General features: G+C 54.2%; 1 protein-coding gene and 1 pseudogene across 1 annotated transcript in view; one reads left to right on the forward strand and one right to left on the reverse strand.

Moving 5' to 3' along the window:
- Positions 1-19,029, reverse strand: part of LOC130026627 (polypeptide N-acetylgalactosaminyltransferase 12-like) — a 427,747-nt gene that overhangs the window by 312,702 nt on the left and 96,016 nt on the right. The gene's annotated exons all lie outside the window — the stretch shown is intronic.
- LOC130026785 (uncharacterized) lies at positions 941-1,025 on the forward strand (annotated as a pseudogene).

Genomic DNA, 19,029 nt, shown 5'->3' on the forward strand with positions numbered 1-19,029 from the left:
TAGTGTCAGAAGTCTAAGAGGACTGAAAGAGAGCCTCAGAGGCTCTGCTGCAGCTCTTGGTTGAGGCTGGGCACCAGACCTCCTGGAAGAATGAGCATTTAGAAGTGAAAAAAAGAAAAACAAATAACCCAAAAAATCCCTTTCAAATCAGCAGTAGGGCTCTAGAGGCATAGAGGTTGATCCTCTTAGTGCCTGAGAAAGGGCACCAGGCTCTAGGTGCCCTGACCCAGGGTAGGGCCATTGGCAGAGGTCTGGGCATACCTGTCTCTGAGGCAGGGGGATCTGATCTCTCGCTGTGCCACAGAGGTAAACAAACTATCTACCTCCAGGTCCCCATTCAGGGGTGACACTCATGACTAACAAAGGGCCCCAGTGGCTACCAATTGCCCAGATGGCACAGTCCCTGGGATTATGATGTGAAAACCCACATCTAACTTTTGCGACTCTAGATTTTGATGTGAAAACCCACTCTAACTTTCTGCTTATCGGATGGGACCCCATCCTCTGACTTGCAAGAAGCAGTGGACTAAATCTCTAGCTCAGAACCACTGTACAGTTCAGGAGCAGTTTCCAACCTGAGTGGCATTCGGATAAAGACTATAAGAATGAAGCCCTGAATCCCTCTGGAAAGACTGGGGGGGGGGGCGCACTCGGGGAGGGATAGGGACAAGCGCGAAACATGGTGAGACCCCATGATCTCTTAATTTTCATATTAAAAGGTAAAGGTAAAAGGTAAAGGCACTCCGGTGGATCGTCGATTTGCTCAAGCGGGCCCAGTAACGTCTCCATTGGAGACTTTGTTGTTACTGTGTCTGGCATATCGAATACTCTCGGAAGCTTGCCGGGCTCTCCGAGAGGGGCGGAGGAATCGAACTCGGGTCGACCATGTTGGCCGCTGGTAAGGCGACCGCCCTACCACTGTGCTATCGCTCTAGCCCCCGGAGCTTCTCGGCCTTTTGGCTAAGATCAAGTGTAGTATCTGTTCGTATTAAAAATTGAAATTTATTTCTTTGGATTTATTTTTTGATTGTGTTATTATTTTATGTTTTGAGTTTGTTCCTGCACATATGGATGTGTTGGAGGCTGTGTACCTTTTTTTTTAATCCAAGAATTTTCTTTTTATTATTTTTTTATCGATTGTAGCCTGCCCACAGGGCAGAGTCTGGCAAACTCCCGTGGCGTACCAAATATGCCAAATACCAGTAACAATGATGGGTCTCATTCTCCTAAATAGCCTTGAATATAATCTCAGGGCTAGGATGAAAGAGACGTTACTGGGGCCTGCTCGAGTCAATCGACAAATAACAGGATGATGAAATGAAAAATGAAAAATTTTTTTATTAGTGAAACACCATGAGGTACGATTGTAGACTTATAAATTTTTGTGCTTGGGTTTCAGTCACACAATGATCAAGTACCCATTCCTCTGCCAGCACCCATCCTCCACCACCACGGGTCCCAGCATCCCTCCCACCCCCCAACCCCCTTCCCACCCTGCCTCTTTGGCAGTGCATTCCCCCTTGTTCTCTCTCTCTCCAATTTGGTACTGTGGTTTGCAAAAGAGGCACTGAGTGGTAGTCATGTTTGGTCTATAGTCTACTTTCAGCATGCATCTCCCACCCTGGGAGGATCCTCCCAACACCCTTTATTTGGTGGTCTCTGCTCTATCTGAGCCTCCTTGGAGGCTGTGTAACTTCTTAACATGCAGAGTACGAGTCTCAATGTTGTTCTGTTTGGGTCATCTCGCCACTCCTAGTACGCAGCATCCCTGCCATGGGGGCACGTCTGCAATTGCTTTGTGTAGCCCCATAGCCTCATAGCCCCATAGCCCATTCCTCAATGGGAAGGGGCAGAGGAGGGGAGAAGGGAGGGGGCAGGAAGGAGGAGGGGGAGAGGAGAAGGGCGGGAAGGAAGAGGGAAGAAAGACAAGGTTGGGGTAGATGAATATGATTTTGACAGGGTAGGTAAAAGACGGAATTACAGGTGAGTAAGAATTCTGTTGAACCATTTCTGACTCTTGGGGGGAACACATCACTTTCAGGCAGGTCACTTTGTGCCCTGGGATGGGTGTCTGCAGCCTCCTTACCTCACGGGCATCACAGTCTGTCTGATCTTCTGCCAACACAATTTGTCTTTGACGGGTTGTTGGCTCAGGTCTGTCTTGGATCTGGGTGTGATTTCCACCTCTAGGTGAGAGGGAGGATGGGGTGTGCATGGGGTGTCTTTAGGAAGGACACTGCCTTCTGGTTCTCACAGAACACTTGGGGTTCCAAGGCGGGTGTAGCCCGTAGGATGGCGGGGATCAAACCCAGATCAGCCACGTGCAAAGCAACAACCTACGACAGTACTATCGCTCCAGCCCTTGAATTTCTTCTTGGAGGAAGTTTCTGTTCATTATTCCTCTCTGCATTTGTTTGATGGGGTTGGGAGATATTTTTTTGGTAAAGTTCTACCAATGTGCTATATAACTTGGATATTAGCCTTTCATCAGCTAGGTATTGGGTAAATAATTTTTCCCATTCTGTGGGCTAACTTAGTAGCTTAGACGCCATTGCGTTTTTTTTTTTTTAGGAAAAGCATTAGATTGGTGTATCTTTGATTTTTCTGTTCTCTTTTCAAGCTTTATATTTTGCTGACTTTTTTGCAAATTTTTATTTTGTTTTTATGAAGTTGTTTACAATAATTCATTACATTTATTATTCAAACACCAATTCCACCACCATCTCACCTTCCCATCACCACATTTTGAAGGTTACCACTCCAAATCTTAGAGGTACTCTCTTGGGGTCATTGACAGCTTACTCAGGGGCATGCAGATGACAGGCTCTAGACATGGTGAATCTCATGGCAAGGGCCACCCACAATCTAGAAGCAACTGCCAACTGCTGGCAGGACACACCTCGCCCAAGACACATACCCACACGGCCTGGGATGGATCCATGTATTGAAACAAGCTTGGAAATAGGACAGTGACTGTCAGAGAGTGACCCAGCATGCCTCCTTCCTCTCTCTTCTCCTCAATTCATTAGTGCCCAACCAGCCCCCAAAGAGTGTCTAGAACTGGTTGCTCTCATGTTTCTAGCCCCCATTAGCTTCAGGGCTGCCATATAGAGAAACGGGACTGTGTACTGGGGAGGGAGAGCTCCCACTTCAAGTCCTTGTTTGGCTTTTGGAGCTATCATGACTGAGGTTTGAGTGTGGTCCAGTTTAAATTTCTGCTCCCAACATCCCTGGTGCCTAGAGGTAGGAGACATTTGTCCCACTGATCCCTGCGGTCAAGTGTTGGGGGACCTTTCTGCCCCCTTGATCCCTAGGGTCTAGTGCTGAGGGAGGGTGGAAGAGTGGGGAGGAGGGAGGAAGGAGGAGGTTGGGAAGAACTGGATCAGGGCTAGATTAGTTGGAATTGAAGAACACAGGGTACATCATCAGGGTAGAAAAAGTGGATTAATGGTGAACAAGCTTGCCAGCTGAACTCAAGCGGACGAGCTGGATTCTGGTTTTTTGGGGGCAGGTCATTATAGGATCTGGATCTGAGGTCTGCGGCCTCCTGTTCCTCACAGACAAAAACAGGAGGGTCCCTCTGGGTTCTTCACACAATCCATAATCCCGCTGCCCAGGTCTGGACACCAGACCTTAGTCTCAGAGCTTAGTCATCCAGATCCTTAGGCTTCTCACACGCCACCAGCCTGTCCTTCAGGACCATCACCTCGAGTTCCATAGAGGTCATGGTCTCACAAACCTCCACTATGTTTACCTCCAACTCCGTGTTCTTCGACACTGGATTGACTATGGGGCACTCCAGGGTCTCAGCCAAGCAAGGAAGTTGGATGCATCTCAGGGGTCCCGCCTGGCTCCACCTCCCATAGAGCCCCACCTCTAGATCCCCATCAGGAACTTCTCCCTCCTGGAGACCCACCACACCACTCACCCTCTCCAGGGTACCCTTGGAATTACAGCAAGGCCTGGGGCACAGTTGCTCCTGATTTCAGGACTGAGAATCCCCTAAAGATGAAGGCACCAGGTGAGTAGGCAGGTCTAGGGCCTGATGCGCCTTCCTGTCCCTGAGCCCCTGCCCACCCCCTCACCTGAATTTTCCTCAGCTCCCTGAAGGTGGCCTCCAGCAGGGCCTGCTGCCTTGTTAGCACCTGCTGCAGCTGGTCCATGAGCTCCTTTTGCCTCAGCACCTGCTCAACCTTGGAGCCCACGTGAGTGGGGCATTCAGGTGTGGGGTTGCACCTGTGTGCTGCTTTAGGTACCAGCAGAAGCATTCCAGGCTGCAGGCACTGCACCTTCTGGTCTTGCATGCACATCTATGTCATGAGACAGGGCCGAAGGATGTCCAGATCCCACCACAACATTCAGGGCCCAGACACACACACACAGGCCCAAGGAAAACAGCACATGTGGTAACCTGTCCCGAGCACATTCCTCAGGGGGTCTTTCTCCCAAGACCTAAGAGAGGGGGCCTCCCCATACCTCGACCCGGCAGCCTCCCCGCTACTAGGACCATCTGTGTGCAGTGAGGGCCAGTCCGCACCCCCACAACCCCTCTAGCCTGTTCTAGATTTTGTTATATTATAAAGGGTGGCATCCTGGCCTCTCCTTCCTCCCACCAAACCAGGCGGGCTCCTACCCTCACAGTGGGTCTCCCCCGGTACCTTCTATCATTTCTCCATATCCACCTTGTCCTGATTCACTCCCCTTGCAGCTGATCCGGAGCTGGCTCTGCAGTAGCACCTGCTCCTCCTCCTGCTCATTCTCAGAGACCAACACTGGTCAGAGGCCACGTCCTACTGCGGGAAGCCGAGATCCCAGTCCTGTTGCTGCCGCAGACACTCACCTGTTTGTCCTGCAGTCCCACCTGTGGGCGCAAAGCTGGGAGTGAGGACAGGCAGCCAGGGCATCCTGCTCTGGGTCCAGGGATGTGGAGGTCAAGCACCGACTCCCAGGCCCAAGGCTGGCAGCGCCTGGGCAATCTGTCCGCTGCACAGGCCCACATGGTCTTGCTCCAGGGGCCTAAGAGATGAGACCTCCCTTGACTGGGGACCCTGTCTCCTGTCCTGTGCTCAGGGATCACCCCTAATGGTGCTCAAGGATCCATACGAGGTGCCAGGAATCCACCCAGGATAGAAGTATGCAAAGCAGACACCTTACCACCTGTTCTAGCTTTTGATATATTACATTTCCTTGTTTGTTTGCTTCTTTGGTTTTGGAACCACAACAGGGATTAATCCAAGCCATGCTCAAGGGCCTCTATGGGACGCCAGAGATTGAAGTCAGATAGCCCAAGTGCTCTTCCTTCTCTACTATCTCCCGGCCTCTTTTATCGTTTTCAAAATAAAATTTTAACTTACCGTTGATTTCCCTATATTGCATCCCAAAAGGAATACCACTTTACAATGGTGCGTGTGAAATTCCCAAATGCTCCAGTGAGTCCTACTGCAATCAGAACCGCCCGTTCCACTCTTCCCCCTCCTCTTTTTGCTATACTTGGACATTTATGGAGGGACATACCCAGTGTTGCTCAGGCCTCACTCCTGGCTCTGTACTCAGGGACGACTCCTGGTGGGGCTTCGGGATCATATGCGGTGCCCGGGGTCACATCTGGACTACCTCTCCAATCCTGCAAGATAGTTTTCTTGAAAGAAACTTACTCAGTAAGATGTGAAGGGAGGACGTGTTCAAAACAGAATGTGAGCTGAAAGAGCTGACCACTCCCCCTAACTTCTAATGGCCAGTAACTGCCTGTACCTTTCAATCACAAACTGCCACTAGGGAAGGTCCCTTGGACCTGTCCCCCACCCCCATCTCTGTACCCTGAGAGGCCTCTGCAGGTTCCCTGCAGCATTTTCCCACTTCCATATCTAATGCAAATGAAATTTTTTTGCCATTTATAAATGCCCATACAGATTTTCCCCTTAAAGTAAATGAAATAATCATTTTTAAAAAAGAAATTAAGTAATGACATGTTGAATGGTGCTCAACGCAGGACACATTTGAACCACTGATCTACCCGTTATGGATTCTTTCCAAACTCAAGTCTAGCATCACATTTCCCCAATTCTATAATGATCCTAGCGCCTCAGCTGAGCTCTGGACTTTACCTCAGGAAATGTACTACACATCTAATTCTATAAATCCAAATATAAGCCATTCTCCTCTTAAAATTTATTTTTATTAAATCGATGTGAGATAGAACCTTACAAAGCTGTTCATGATTAGGCTCCAGTCATCGTTGATCACCCATCCCTCCACCAGTGTACATTTCCCACCTCCAATGTCTCCAGTGTCCCTCCCAACACCCGCCCCCCCCCCACCTCTCCACCCAGGCCAGCCTTTTTTTTTAATGTTTATTAGTAAAACACCATAAGGTACAGTTATAGACTTACAAATTTTTTGTTTGGATTTCAGTTATACAATGACCGAGACCCATCCCTCCACCAGTGCCCATTTTACACCACCACAGATCCCAGTATCCCTCCCACCCCCCTTCCCCCCACCCCACCCTGGCTCTGTGGCAGGGCATTCACTTTTGTTCTCTCTTATTGGGTGTTGTGGTTTGCAAAAGAGGCATTGAGTGTTAATCATGTTCGGTCTATAGTCTACTTTCTGCATGTATCTCCCATCCTGGGAGGATCCTCCCAACACCCTTTACTTGGTGCTCCCTTCTCTATCTGAGCTGCCTTTTCCTCCAGCATGTGTGGCTGGCCTCCAAGTCATGGAGCAAACTTCCTGGTACTTATCGCGACTATTCTTGGGTGTTAGTCTCCTATTTTGTTTCTTGATATTCTACAGATGAATGCAATCTTTCTATGTCTGTCCCTCTCTTTCTGACTCATTTCACTTAGCATGGTACTTTCCATGTAGTATCACTTGTATGCAAATTTCATGAATTCATCCTTTCTAACAGCTGCTTAGTATTCCATTGTGTAGATGTACCAAAGTTTTTTAACCAGTCATCCGTTCTCAGGCTCTTGGGTTTTCTCCAGATATTCAGGTCAGCCTTTTTGGAAGATGTTTTTATTATCTATCTTTCTCTCTGTTTGTTTCTGTCTCTGTCTGTCTCTGTCTCTGCCTTTTTTCTCTCTCTCTCTCTTTCTCTGTCTCTCTCTCTGTTTATCTTTCTCTGTCTCCCTTTTTGTAGTTTACAATACAGATACTGAAAGGGTATCATGAATATCCCTTTACCTACTTTTAACACTCAAGGATTTCAAATTTGGACAAAAAATAGAAATGTTGTTTCAGGCACGTTGGCCAAAGGGAGAACTGGAAATGGTCTCTGCTATGGACAAGCAGGGATCTGCAGATCTGCAATGACTGACCACAGCCTGGGCCCTGCTCTCAGTGTCCAGACAAGTCCTGAAGACCGGGAGGTCTGCAAACTCCAGATAGGGATGGGATGGACACCTGCCTGCCAGGAACTCCTACAGAAGATGAAGGCCTCAGGCCACCTGGGCTCACTAAACTGGCCTGGTTTCTCATCTTCAAAATGACCAGGCCTGGGTATCCGTGACATGACATGACAGGTAAAATACTCATAGTATTATACGTGTATCTCCTGGGTGGCTCACCACAGTCTTGGAAGAACACAGTGGGAGTCTGGTGTTCTTTGGGAGGTCAGGAACTGCGCTCAAGGGCCGCTACTTTTCCTTAGCTGCCGGAGGGCAGGGCTGGCACATGTCCAGCACTCCCCTCACCCTGCCACCTTTCTGCCCTAAGAGGAGTCTTCCACCTACCCCGAGACTTTCAGAAAGTGCAAGATGACATGTATTTCCTAGCCCATGGGGAAGTACCTTGTGACCCTGGGGGCTCAGGCACCAAATTTCCAACTGTGGGCTAGTGTTGGGTAAGGACTGGAAGGAAGACGCCCTCCACATGCCCCCTCCCCTGCCCCAGGAACGGACCCTTTTGCAAGGTCCCTGAACCCCACGGCTCTCACAGCGGCAGGTATCATGCCCTAGACTCACCATACTCAGGAAGACACAGGGGTCCCAGAGAGTGTTGGCAGAAGAGGGGACCTGCTTGGTATCCCACCGAGCAGTCAGCCTCGCCCTGGCGGTGTCCCAGGAGCTGCCTGTCAGCGCAGTGCTGAAGTGTGAGGATCCCACGCGGGCCTTGTCGGGTCTCTGCTGTTTCCTAGCCTGTGACTATTTCTCTCTTGCATCTACAATGTGGGGTCCCTCCAAAATGACTCTGGAATTGATCTTTTTATGTGGGGTTGAGGGCATTGATTGGTCTAGGATGTTGACTCCCAAGTTCCAGGTAAAGCCCATATGTTTCCTTTGGTTTTCGGCATGTGGCTCAGTGAGGATGTTGGGAAATTTCTGGTGTGAAACTATGTAGACCGAAGGGCGTCATTTCCCAGACCAGACTATCAGGAAAATGTTAGTTTTTCTCTCCTTGATGGCCTTGTTACGCTCTTGGGCTCCTGGCAAAGAGACCCCCACACAGACACTGCTTGATGCTTGATGCAGTCACAGGTGGGTCCTGATCTCATCCTGGACATTCATCTTACTAAAGCTTCAGTTTCCCAGTAATTGTCCATGATTCAAACATTCCCAAATGTGCATCACTTGGAGGGCCTTGGATGGACCTCGGACAGGCGCCAGGCGACCCTGATTTGGACAAGGGAAGGCCTAAGGTCCCACATGTGATATGATCCAGAGTACATCAAGGGACAGTCTCTGGCCAAAAGAATGGTCACAGACCCCTTGGGTCTGGGATAGACAAAATAAAACTGGCCCCAGGACTGGAGTCTGGGGAGTAGGAGCAGATGACATGGGCCAGGAAAAGCCAACAGATCTGACCTTTCATGCCTGACTTTACATTGAACTAAATTTGAAGCGGCAGATTCAAGGAATCTGTAATTCTCTTACTGAGCTTATGCAAGATGACAGGCAACATTGATGAGAAGCAAATTTCACCATTGCTGTAAACGTTTAACTTAAAGAGGTGAGGAAACAGAAAGTGTAGAACCGTGGGTCTTCTGGCAGGGAAAGCTGGCGGCATGCTGGGGGTGAGCAGGGTAGGAAACGCTCGGGCACTGAGGGTCTGCCCCAACGGCACTGCTGCCAGCACCTAGAGTAGCCCTGGTCTCCTTGGTCACAAATACTACCACTAATAGAAATGGGGAGTTGTGCTGAGCCCCCAGGGTCGACTCTCTGGTGCACTGAGCAAACACCATGGATTGCCTGAGACTTCCAAAGCAGATGCAAACTCTGCAGGCGCTGGCAGAGACCAGACAGGGGAAGGAGACAGAGTCTGGGTGGGTGGCGGGGTGCGGTGCAGGAATCCTGACAAAGGTCACCAGCAAGTGCAGACCTGGGTGTTAGTTTCATCTTGATTGACAGTTGACCCTTGATGAACATGGAGTCATTGAGAATATACCCTGGATGGTGGGATCATGCCGCGGGGGGCGGGGGCCAGGGGGTGGGATGTGCCTGCTAACTGTGCTCTGCTCATTTGCCTAAGCAGCCCAGAGGTGAAAAACATCACCCCATCCCCAGAGCTGATTCTGGTCTCCTCACTGCTCTGTGTGCCCCAGAGGCCAGATGGGGGCTATGGTGATTGGGAACAGGAAATGGGTCTCTGACTCAACTGGCCACCCAGGGAGAAAAACACCTTACAGGTCCAGAATGCCATGGGCAGTAAGGGTCCAGAACCAAACTGACTCCCTGGCTGCAGTTGTCTCTTCAATCAATGGGCCCTGGGCCTGCTCAGTGCCTAGCAGGGAGGAAAAGCTGTTTTCTCCAATGAGGAATGAACGCTGCTCTACTCAAACCAGTCAGGAGGGGGAGGGGGCTTTGAGCCAGTTGAAAGAATGAACTCGAGAAGGGCCAGGGAGCTGGAGGCTAGTCAGGCCCAGCCGTGGTCAGGTTTGGCCACTCCTGAGGGCCTCACTGTAGAATGGACATCTCTCAGAGTCAGGCCATTAATGAGAAACAATCCCAGAGAGTCACTCATCACTAAGCATCGCCAGAAGATTAACCTGCAGGTGCTAGTTTGTCAGGACCAGCCGTAGCGGGGTGAGCTAAGGGACTCGCAAATGATTCTGTCTGCCAAGCCTAAGGGAGGGAACCAAGCAGGAAGCAAGAGGCAGAAGCGAAAAACTAGGCAGGACCTCTGAGAGACCCACTCTAGGAGGTGGAGAAGATGGATGAGTCAGGAATCACCGAATTTGACAAGAATCAAATGTGAGGTTTGCTCTGACAAAATGGTGACCAGAACCAAATGGCAACCGGCTGAGTGGACAGCAACATTCCTGGAGTCATAGATCACCTTGTCCCAGGTGAGGAAGACAAGACTTAATGCCCACTTGGTGACAGGAAGCCACCAGGCTTCATTCCATGTTCCTTACCATTGACCCACGAAGAGATGACTAGGACCAGACCAAGACAACTTAAAAGCCCCCTGAGTCTAACCCAGGGCGCGGGTGTACCATTGCCTCACCTGAGGTTCGGAGAGTCCGCCTGGGAGTCCCCCAGTAAGCTACTCCTATTTCCTTTACTTTATTTATATATCTCTATCCTTCTGTCTGACCCGGATGGGGTTCCCAAATCTCTCACCGAGCAAGAGACTAAGGGAAAGCAGGTTACCCGAGCAGGGATGGAAGGGGATCACAGGAACGCTCGAACACTGAGCGTAGAAACGGGAATCACCACTGTGGGAGCACCTGAGAGCACTAGGCACCACTGCATGTTAGATGAAAGTTGTTACCGCAGAATCAAGGTAGCCTGTAAACAACCTACATAATTATGCTGTGACCTGCTACTGCCCGTTTGGGGGATAGCTGGGTAGAGCCTGCACACATGGAATACACTAGGATGCTTCCAGCAAATTCTTAGGTGCCACCTGTCTTGGTGAGACTCTGTATGATCCTAAAAGGAAAAACTCCAAAGGCAGTCGTTCAATGGGAGAACAGCTCTCACCACCGGCAAGGGGTGAGAGGGCTCAAGCCGCTGATTCCCACAGTCTCCCAGCTCCCCAAACCTCAAGGAAAACCTGGACTTGGTGTTTCCAGAGCCCAGGGGCCCAGAGGCAGGACACAGAGAACTAAGCCCAGAGCCCCAGTAGAAGCTTCGAGAGGGTGTGCAGGATATGTGTGAGGTGTGAAGATCCATGAGAGTGAACGGGTGGCCCCAGGCCCATGGTGCAGTTAGAGGGGAAGGGCTATGAACTGGGCACCGAGGGGTAAACCGGGACCTGCCTGTGCCGGCCCTGACCAGCCCTACCAGGCTGATCCCTGGTGCCTCCCCGATCCCTGGTTCCCATCCAAGTAGGAATGTGACAGGCAGGAAGGGGCATGGCTGACCAAATTCCTGGAAATTACTGGAACAGGATGGCTCTGCCTTCTGAGGCTTTGCCATCTGGTCTGATACATGAATCTGGACACACTTCTTGTCACCAGTAGAGTGTCACTCAGCCAAGGCTGTCCCACCAGGTCCAGGCGTGCAGGAACAAAGAGGAGTCAGGGTCTGGTTCTCTATTTCATGGGGTCTGACCGTGCTGTGATGTTGGCAGTGGGACTTGTATTAGGGAATCTGATGGTCCACAAAGAAGTGGGGCGCTATTATCAGGGATCAGCTCCGTACAGACTCGGGGACACTAGAAACATGTTCCATCCATGGCCCCATCCTGCTCCACTGATAACACACTGTCTTCCTGCTAGGGTGGGTGCCATGCAGGGGGAGCCTGGCTGAGGGGACAGCACCTTGAACCCACCTGCTGCAGGAGCACTTTCAAGTGCTCATCCTGAGAAACCTGATGTGGCCACTAGGGGGCAAAGTGGGGTCTGTCCCTGGTGCACTGCAGAGGGGAATGGGGAAACAGGCACCAGGGGCAGGGGAGGCCATGGAGGTGCTGCAGTGGAAGGCAGGGCTCTGGGTGCTGCATCCTGCCCTCCCTCCTGGGGACGCATCCGTGATTGAGACCTTCAACCCTTGGGGTGGACTCTCCTGGGGTCATTGACAGGCTTCACACAGGGGCAGGCAGGTGACGCGTCTTGCATGGTGACATGGCCGAGGCTTCCCACAATCTAGAAGCAATTGTCAACTACTGGCCAGACCTGCCCCGCCCAGTGACACACACACCCGCACAGGCCTGGGATAGATCCATTTATTGCAACAATCGTGAAAATCAGACAGTGGCGGTCAGGGAGAAAGCCCGCCTTCCTCCTTCCCTCTTCTCAGCCAGCAATACAAAGTCCCCAAACAGCCCCAAAGAGTGTGTAGAATCCGGTCACTGGATGGTACCAGGGGCCAAGCTTCAGGGCTGTCATGCGCAGAAACAGGACCCCACAATGGGGAGGGGAGAGCTGAGTTGTAACTTCTGACCTCCAAATCATTGTTTGCTAGTGCTTGGGGGATATATCTGCCATCCTGATCCCTTGGACCTTGTGGAGGGGGACATCTCGGCCCCTCTGATCCCTCGGACCTTGCGGAGGGGGACATCTCGGCACCCCGATCCCTGGCGTCTAGTGGTGGGGGGGGGTCATCTCTGGCTTCCCCGATCAATCGCGTCAAGTGGTGGGGGGGGCATTTCTGGCCCCCCCATCCCTGGCGTCTAGTAATTGGGGGGCATCTCTGGCCCCCCCAATCCATGGCTTCTATTGGTGGGGGGGCATCTCTGGCCGCCCCCGATCCCTGGCGTCTAGTGGTTGGGGGGTATCTCTGGCCCCCTGATCCCTGGCGTCTCGTGGTGAGGGGGTATCTCTGGCCACCCCAATAACTGGCGTCTAGTGGTTGGGGGGGCATCTCTGGCCCCCCCATCCCTGGCATCTAGTGGGGGGGCATATATGGCCTCCCCATCCCTGGCGTCTAGTGGTGGGGGGGCATCACTGCCCCCCCGTTAATCCTTGCCATCTAGTGGGGGGGAATCTCTGGCCCCCCCCAATCCCTGGCGTCTAGTGGGGGGGCATCTCTGGCCCCCCTTGATCCTTGCCCTCTAGTGGGGGGGAATCTCTGCCCCCCCCGATCCCTGGCGTGTAGTGGGGGGGGCATCTCTGCCCCCCTGTTAATCCTTGCCATCTAGTGGGGGGGAATCTCTGGCCCCCCCCAATCCCTGCCGTCTAGTGGTGGGGGGGCATCTCTGGCCCCCCCTTGATCCTTGCCCTCTAGTGGGGGGGAATCTCTGGCCCCCCCGATGCCTGGCGTGTAGTGGTGGGGAGGCATCTCTGCCCCCCCGTTAACCCTTGCCATCTAGAGGGGGGGGAATCTCTGGCCCCCCCTTGATCCTTGCCCTCTACTGGGGGGGGAATCTCTGGCCCCCCCGCGATCCCTGGCGTTTAGTGGTGGGGGGCATCTCTGCCCCCCCGTTAATCCTTGCCATCTAGTGGGGGGGATTCTCTGGCCCCCCCTTGATCCTTGCCCTCTAGTGGGGGGGGAAATCTCTGGCCCCCCCCTTGATCCTTCCCATCTAGTGGGGAGGGGAATCTCTGGCCCCCCCTTGATCCTTCCCATCTAGTGGGGGGGGAATCTCTGGCCCCCCCTTGATCCTTGCCCTCTAGTGGGGGGGGAATCTCTGGCCCGCGCTTGATCCTTGCCCTCTAGTGGGGGGGGAATCTCTAGCCCCCCTTGATCCTTCCCATCTAGTGGGGGGGGGGAATCTCTGGCCCCCCTTGATCCTTCCCATCTAGTGGGGGGGGAATCTCTGACCCCCCTTTGATCCTTGCCCTCTAGTGGGGGGGGGAATCTCTGGCCCCCCCTTGATCCTTCCCATCTAGTGGGGGGGGAATCTCTGGCCCCCCCTTGATCCTTCCCATCTAGTGGGGGGGGGAATCTCTGGCCCCCCCTTGATCCTTCCCATCTAGTGGGGGGGAATCTCTGGCCCCCCCTTGATCCTTGCCCTCTAGTGGGGGGGGGGAATCTCTGGCGCCCCCTTGATCCTTCCCATCTAGTGGGGGGGCAATCTCTGGCCCCCCCTTAATACTTGCCCTCTAGTGCGGGGGGGGGAATCTCTGGCACCCCTTGATCCTTCCCATCTAGTGGGGGGGGAATCTCTGGCCCCCCCTTGATCCTTCCCATCTAGTGGGGGGGGATCTCTGGCCCCCCCTTAATACTTGCCCTCTAGTGGGGGGGGAATCTCTGCCCCCCCCCGATCCCTGGCGTCTAGTGGGGGGAGCATCTCTGCCCCCCCTTAATCCTTGCCCTCTAGTGGGGGGGAATCTCTGCCCCCCCCCGATCCCTGGCGTCTAGTGGTGGGGAGGCATCTCTGCCCCCCCCGAATCCTGGCGTCTAGTGGGGGGGGCATCTCTGGCACCCCCATTTCCTGGGGTCTATTGGAGGGGGAAACTGTGCCCCCTGATCCCTGGGGTGTCTAGGGGTGGGGACATTTCTTACCCCACATCCCGGGGTCTAGTGGATGGAGACTTTACTGTCCCCCTAATCTCCCGTTTCTTGAGATGGAGAATAGTTGTGACTTTGCCCTGATCCCTGGTCTTGCAGTGAGGGATATCCCTGGTTCTAGTGGAGGGAGAAGAGCAAAGGGCAGAGGAAGAAGGCAGAACTCGGGTGGCGTGGGGAGGACGGGGTTGGGCTAGATCAATTGGGTGAGAGCAGCAGGGTGCGTAGGTGCAGTAAAATCGAGGTGTCAGCTGGGTGTCAGGCTGCCAGTGGAGCTCTTGCTGACCAGCTTCGTTTTCTGGCTTTTCGGCGGGTCATTACTGGACCTGGGTACGATGACGGTGGACTCCTCTTCCTTAAGGACAGCAACAGGAGCGTCTCTGGATCTCACACAGGCCATGGTCCCTGCCCCCTGGGACTTGACTGACTCCTCCAGCTCCTGGACTCTGGCACTCCTCCTGCCTGGCCTCCTGTGCCTCCTCCTTCTCTGTGGCCTCCAGCTCCTCACGTTTTGTGTCCAGGAGCACCTGTGTGTTGTTCGTCTCCACACCAATCCCTTTGGAGTGGATGGGATGTGGGGCAGCATAAGGGTCTCAACCAAGGAAGGGAGGTGGGGGGCTGGGGGTGGGGCCGCCTGGCTCCCCTCCCCAGTAGCCCCGCCCTCTGACCCACAGGGGCTTCTCCCTGTCACTCACCCTTTTCCGGGACTCCTTTTCACTTTACCAGGTTCTGCAGCTGCTGTTTCTGCTGCTGAGTCCCACAGAAGAGCACCTGGGGTGAAGGCACTAGCTGAGGAAGCAGGTCTAGGGCCTTCCTGCCCCAGAGCCCGTGGCCCCTCTCTCACCTGGTCTCCCTCAGCTCCCTGATGGCAGCCTCCAGCAGGGCCTGCTGCCTTGGTGGCACCTGCAGCAGCTGGTCTATGGGCTGCTTCTGCCGCAGCATCTGCTGGTACAGCTGCTCCTCCTTGGAGCCCAGGTGACAGCGGGCATCCAGGTGCTCTTGTCGGCAGCTATGTGCATGTCCAGTACCAGCAGAATCGGCCCCAGGGAGGCCACTGGCACTGCACCTTTTCGTCCTGCCCTGGCATCTGTGGGATTTAGGACAGTGTCTGTGAGGACAGGCAGGAGGACCGACTACATCCCAGCCAGGAGATGCAGGGCTCAGACCCTCAGCCACAGGCCCCCATGGCGTCTTTGTCCCAGAGCCTAGGAGTTGGGTCTCCCTCTGCCTCGGACCCTGACTCCTACCTGGCAACTGCCAACTCCAGACCCCTCTGTGTAGTGTGGGCCAGTCAGTGCCACCACAGCCCTCAGGGCATTCTGACCTGTCCTTCCTGCCATCACCCAAGGCAGGCTCTTGGCCTCACAGGGGGTCTCACCAGCCCATTTCACAGACCAGGAAAGTCACAGCCCAGAAGACTGAATGGTTATGCCCCAAGAATACCCCAGGGTGGAGGGGAGCTGATGGCCAGCAAACCCCTGCCCCTCTCTCAAAACTCTTCGAGTACGGCAACTTTTCGTGGGCTCGCAGTGAAGACATGTTGGAATGATAGGTGATAATTGGAGATGATAGGAGACTCCTTCAGCTCCAAGACTGCGGAATGTTACCCAGACCCCTTCCACTGTTACAGAGACACAACTCGAGCCTGGCCGGGCTCCCGGCCGGCCACCCCACAGCCCTCAGACTCCAGGCGGCGCTGCGCCCGCTTCTCTCACCCCAGCTCAGTCCCCTCGGCCCCCACTCGCATCCGCAGTTGTTCTCCGGGTTCACCCGTTGTTCCTGGAACCTCCTGCCTCCACCTGTCCTTCGAAATGTTTTCAACGATGTGGCTGTTTCGGGGGCACCCAGAGGCCGGTAAACCTGAGAGGAAGCAGACAGTCAAGGACCCCAGACCTTCAACCCCACCCAAACTTCATGGTCCACAGCCCCGACTCTTGGTTCCTCCTGTTCATCTCGGGGGCTGCTCATTTCTCACCGCCATCTGCTGCTCCGGGCACCTTACTAAGTAGATTCTTTCCTGCTTTGGACCCACTGGAGCCCTCCTGGCAGTGCTGGCAGGGACACGAGGGACAACTAGAAACAAGCGTTGTATGTCCCGGCCCTAGAGCTCTCTGCATTTTCTGGGTCGTAACATTCTGGGGAGTGGACAGCTGACCCCATTTCCTCTGGCTGCCCGCAGAGCAGGACACAGGTGTGGAGGGACAGGGAGACTCGCCCAGCTCCTGCTCCCAGCCGGTCTCCCGTGTCACAATGCCCCATTCACAGGACCCCTCCCTGGAAACTCGAAGTCAGTCCTCCCCGACTTGCCCTCCTCGGACATCACAGACTTCAAGCTCCTGGTGCTGTGCACCAGCCCAAATCACTCAACCCTTAAGGATGACGCTCTAAATTGCAAACTTCTGCCTTTATCAGATACACTTGATGTTTTAAAATTCTGTTCTTTCAGCTCTTTCTGTCCCAAACAAGAAGGGAAGCGTGTTTTTGCACAGTTAAACCCACTGCCAGGAGGGTCTGTGGTGAGGTTTCTGGGAGTCAGGGACCCTGCTTTGACTCCCCAGCTCCTCAGTGATGCCCTGAGCTCCCACCCCCATTGTTTCCTGAGTTGGGTGGGCCAGTGTCCAGCCACCCAGGACTTTGGTCAGCGGGAGCCCAGGAGATCCTATTCTGGTGGCAGGAGGAAACAGGGCCTGGAGAGAGGGTCTCTGGGGACTCCCATCCCAGAGTCCCGGGAGACCCTAGAGAGGACAGAAGTTGCTGGAGGACAAGACTGCCTGAAAACGTGGTTGTCAATGGGCGGAGGCTTTATCCTGGGCCTCCTGGCCACACACTGACCAGTGCAGAACCAATGCATGGCCCAGTGTTGGCAGGTTAGCACCGACCTAGCACTTTTTCTTCCCATCTTTTCATGCTCTGCCAATTTCCAATGATCCCCTAGGGAAAAGGTCAACATGCAGAAGGTGCATTGGGGCCACTTCTCCCTTAAGCCTCCTTGAGAGAGGGTGTCCCGAGGGGCGGGGCCACGAGCATTTCTATCGGCAGGGATGTGGCCATGGCCTCAGGACACTCTGGGTGATTCCTCCCTGCCTTGCCCTCCTCAGACATCACAGGCTTCAAACTCCTGGTGCCAAGCACCAGCCCAAATCATTCACCCCTAACGGATGAGGCGCTGCCATGTGACTCTCCGCCTTTACAAGATATATCTGATGTTTTAAAATTCTGTTCTTCCATCTCTTTCTGTCCTAAATTAGACAGGAAGGGTGTGGTCGCACAGTAAGAGGTTTTTGGCAGGAGGGTCTGTGGTGAGGGGTCTGCGCACCCGGGGACCCTGCTTTGACTCCCCAGCGCCACTGAGGCAGCTCCTCACCATTGCCCTGAGCTCCCACCCCCATTGTTTCCTGAGCTGGGGAGCCAGTGTCCAGCCACCCAGGTCTTTGGACAGCAGGAGCCCAGGAGGTCCTATTCTGGGGACAGGAACGGACAGGTCCTGGAGAGGGGCTCTCTGGGGACTCCCATCCCAGAGTCCCGGGAGACCCTGACGAGGACAGAGGCTGCTGGGGACAAAACTGCCGGAAGTCTTGCTGGAAATGGGCCCGGGCTTGATCCTGTGGCCTCGGGGCCATACACTGACCAGTGCAAGGCCAACGCAGGGCCTTTTCTTACCGTCCGTTGCGCTCTGCGAATTTCCAACGATCTCCTAGAGATGACACCTAGAGGTGACCCGTAGATGACCCGTGGAAGAGTCACCATCTGGAGGTGACCCCTAGATGACCCCTCGAAGGGTCAACAGGGGGAAGGTGTGATGGGGCCACTTCTCCCTCAAGCATCCTTGAGAGAGGGTCCCCGAGGGGCGGGGCCACGAGCTTTTTATATAGGCAGGGAAGGGGGCGTGGCCTCGGGGCTGCATCCCCATTGGCCAGGGAGAAATCTAGAGCTCCCAGGGGTAACCTCACAATGAAGGCTGCACCAGCCTCTGCCCTGGTGGGCCTGACGGGACTCCCCACCCCCACCCGGACCCTCGGGCACTGCCGCCTTCCGACGCTGGTGGCTTGGAACTCTGTGGTCCTCACGGTGGGCCAGGAGCACTGACCCTTTCGGTCTCCCTTAGCTCAGTCCACGACTTTCTCATTCCCAGAGATCACGTCCCCCCATGCCCAGGCTGGGCTGCAGCTGCCAGGATTCGCCCCTGAGCACCCCTAGGTCTGGCCTGGCTGCTGCTGTGGGAGCCCAGCGAGCCTGGCAGAGGGGCTGTCCTGGTCGCTGTCCCAACTGCCCCTCACTCCAGCCCCTCTCCTTTATCTTCTTGGAGCCCCTGCCCCCTGCCCTGCCCCTCTCCTCTCCTGAAGCCCGCAGAGTTCTTGCTCCCACCTTATCCTGTGTCCACGTTCTCTCTGTCCTCTCACTGCTTCCTCCCAGACTGGCAGCAGCCAGTTTGTGGGGCCATGAGCCTCCAGACCCAGTCAGTCCCTGACCAATTCCCCCTGTTGCTCAGAGACTTCCCTTTCTGAGTCCTGGAGGGCTCTAAATGACCCCATAGAACCTCCCCACCCCAGCTCTGCCCCTTTCTCTGAGACTCAGTCTATGCTACTGGGAGCTGGACACCAGACTTGGCCTTGGGGAACCTTGATGCTTCTCTGGTGTTGATCCCGGCCTGCTCTGGAAATCCCTCTCAATACACACACTCCCAACTAGG

This window comes from Sorex fumeus, unplaced genomic scaffold (genome assembly GCF_029834395.1).
Source record: "Sorex fumeus unplaced genomic scaffold, SorFum_2.1 ptg000034l, whole genome shotgun sequence".
Lineage (NCBI taxonomy): Eukaryota > Metazoa > Chordata > Mammalia > Eulipotyphla > Soricidae > Sorex > Sorex fumeus.